This window comes from Cupressus sempervirens, chromosome 7 (genome assembly GCF_028749045.1).
Source record: "Cupressus sempervirens isolate cs-2001-9-10 chromosome 7, ASM2874904v1, whole genome shotgun sequence".
NCBI lineage: Eukaryota > Viridiplantae > Streptophyta > Pinopsida > Cupressales > Cupressaceae > Cupressus > Cupressus sempervirens.
In genome coordinates this window covers 558,062,599-558,065,998 of record NC_143124.1, presented here as the reverse complement: position 1 = coordinate 558,065,998, position 3,400 = coordinate 558,062,599, and the positions used below count along the sequence as shown (strand labels likewise).

The 3,400-nt window shown below is 31.3% G+C and overlaps 1 pseudogene; it reads right to left on the bottom strand.

Annotated features, from left to right (window-relative positions):
- Positions 1-971: 971 nt before the first annotated feature.
- Positions 972-3,085, bottom strand: LOC149547991 (putative prolyl 4-hydroxylase 7; annotated as a pseudogene).
- Positions 3,086-3,400: the final 315 nt, after the last annotated feature.

Genomic DNA, 3,400 nt, shown 5'->3' with positions numbered 1-3,400 from the left:
ATGCATTTAAACAACATACTACAATCAATGTATGATGCAAAAAAATTTCTAAGCATCATAAGAAATCCCAACTAGTACATTAAGGATAGAGATACTTCTAACTATTAATAATTTAGTTGATGCATTAATTAAATCAAGACCCTATCGAACCTTTTAGGAAATTTTCAAGTAGATAGATGTCATATAGAATGATATTCTTAAAGCTAAAGATATAATTAAATACACCCTGACAATTCCTTCATAGATTCAGTCTCATGTGTTATTTGTTAAGATAAATCTTATATTCCAAAATGTCCGAAATTACTTATACTAATACAAGGGTATTATAGGTCATTCTACATTTCCTCACATTCTAGTTGACATTGGCATCTTTGATCCTCTCCTTTGGGAGCAAGTTCTCATGGTAGGGGATAGGTCATGGGCTCAACTACTAGATTATGAGGACCTCCCCTTTTGGAGTCATCAATGCTTCTCCATAGGATATTTGGTTATAGATTATCTTTTTGCATGTCAAAGAGGTGTTGTCACTTTTTGGAGGGACACAAATGATAATTATTTGACTATTTGTGCATCTAACTCTTCATCTAATCACTCTCCATAGGGTAATGATGACTCCTCCCAATGTTATGGTTCTATTGAACTAGCCTTTTGTGGCCTAATGGATTTGACCCCACCTCTTGTTGTTGATGTGGTCCACTCTAGCCATGTACGACCTTCTCTAAATGTTATTGGTCCTGATTCACATCAAGGCTTGACTATTGAGACAAAACATTTTCAATATCTAGAAACTATTGTTGTTTATTCTCTCTCAAAGTGGCCTCTTCCACATTGCTCTTGTAGTTGGGACCCTACTGAACTTAAGGCTTGAAATTTTCTAAAGGTGGAAAAAATTAGTATGTAGACTACCACTCACCTCCCCAATTTATCTACCTATTATTAATATGGACTAGAAATTGTGTACTAGTTTGTTTCTAATGATCTTTCTTGACTTTTTTGTACATGTTGGAATATTTAAGAAATGAAAGATGTTGAGGCAAGGGATAAATTTGTATCCAATCAGAATGTGGAGAGCCAATCATATAGGTGGGGTTGTTCATGCATTCTCCAATAGTAGCCCACTTAGCACAATCATCATATTCATCAATGCATTCATCAGAAGTGCCCATTTTAATGAGGTCATATGCCTTCACATGTATCCATTTTGTAGTAGACCACTTCTCTCCTTCTATAACAAGACAACTTCCATGCAGACTATTTTCATCAAATGTCCCATTTGGCAAAAGACTGAAGAACAGAATAGCATCACCTTTTCTTGGCTTCATTGTATTAAAAAAAATCATGAATTTCATTTTTCACTTGTACTAGAATCATCTCATAGATCATTTTAGTTTTGACTATGAATTACAAAATAAATTATATTGATAGAAATAAAGAATATAAGCTTCACTTCATATTTCACCCTTAATATTATTAAATGTATACATGAATTCTTAGTCAATGTTAATTTGGAGAGAAAAAAATCCAAAGTATTTATAACCAAGAACTTTCTTTTAAATGGTCATCACTTTCCTGACTACCCAACAAAGATAATTGAATAATATTTGTAAGAGCTCACTTACATTTTATGATATGGATTAACCACATAAAGAAGGTGTTTGATGCAAAGAAACTAACCTCTGAATAGGGAAAAAAAGTCTCACCCCTTGATCACATTTGATAAATACATGAGCATTGTGGTAGTTCTATGACCACCCACCTCTTTGTTGAACTTATCATGGAAAAAATCAACATGAGGTTCATATTTCTAGCCATTTTCATAATGTAAAATCTGTATTGCCTCGCCATTCTCTAAAAAGACCCATAAAAGAAATATTAATGAAAGAAACTTACAAACAAGATCTTTTATAGCATTAGAAAAATTAGGGCTTACATTTTAATGAGGTCATTTCATGATTGAAATCTCAGTTAAATATAGTGGGAAGGGCTTGGCCTAAACTAGCAAAATTACATTTAATGAAACTAGGTAATGAATTTCTTTTTTCATAAGAAGTTGTACAAGAATTTACAATGTTATAAAAATGGAACAACATTTTTTAATCATCATCAGAATGATACAAGCTCTTTAAAAGAATCTTTACCAATACATCATGAATTAGACTTAGGTTACTATCATTTTTCAACATTTTATTACCTTTTGGAAGAAAGGTCTAGGATGCTATTCTATCTTCAATCTTGGCAACAATGTCATCCTAATAAAAATGTACAAGAAATGCCAGTAAATAGCCTTTGTAGAGGATTAAACATAAGCCAGGAAAGATCTACTTATTACATGATTTTAATCAATATAATCTATAATATGGATGTTTGGTAAACCCCAAGTGCCTACTTAAAATTTCATCCAACTAATTTATAATGAATAGTCTCATATTTTTCTACATTTTAAAATTAGGCTTTGATTGATGGATGAGCCCAACATACTTGAGATTTATTTAAGAACATTCTTGAGCTTGTTTGAATCTCACTCATAATACTCTTCCCTGATTCATTATCTACCACCATTGATTTCTCTAACTTGTCTCTTTCCTAAAGTTAACATTCCTAACTATAAGGAAATATTTAATAGTGCAAAAGTCATCCCTTAGCCCCCTTACTAGACTGCTTAGCTAATGACAAGTATAAAATTAACCAAAACAAACCAATGTCACAACAAACAAAAACAAACACAAAAATAATTAACCAATTCACATATTCTGATTCATACTAAATAGGAGGTTTCTTCTAAGCCTTTGGAATTTTGTGGGGTCTCTAGTAACCTAGGGATTGATTCTTTGTTAATGTAGTAGTGCTTAATAGTAGACTTTGTTAGTATATTTATTTTATTTAATCACACTTACAATTTTAATTCTAATTGGTCATCTATACATGTATGACACTTGTTCATTCAAGTAGTCACCATTTAGGAGTTTTTAAAAGTAGATTTTTTCATTTCATTTTGGTAGCTCATTTTAGGTTCATGGAAGTGGACTCGTGACCACTCATTGAGTATTGGGTTTGACTTTTGATTAGATCCAATTACTGTTGTCATATGCACTCTCCTCCTTTAATTCTTTAATCCATGGATGTATTTTAGGCTCATTTCATTATTGTGCTTCTTATTATCTCTTTACATCTTGTAGGTTTTTATAGATTTTGTGTTCTTTATTATCATGGTTCAAGTCTAACTTTGTTTCCATACTTTGTAAAAGATGGGATCTTTACTTTAGTTTCTTATGTTTCTTTTGTTTAACTAATAGATATGAAATATAATCAAAATAAATAAAATTCATACAATTAAATTCACTACAAAATTAATTAGAGTGGGTTTAACCATGAACAAAATTCTATAGTTAAGTGAGTTCTA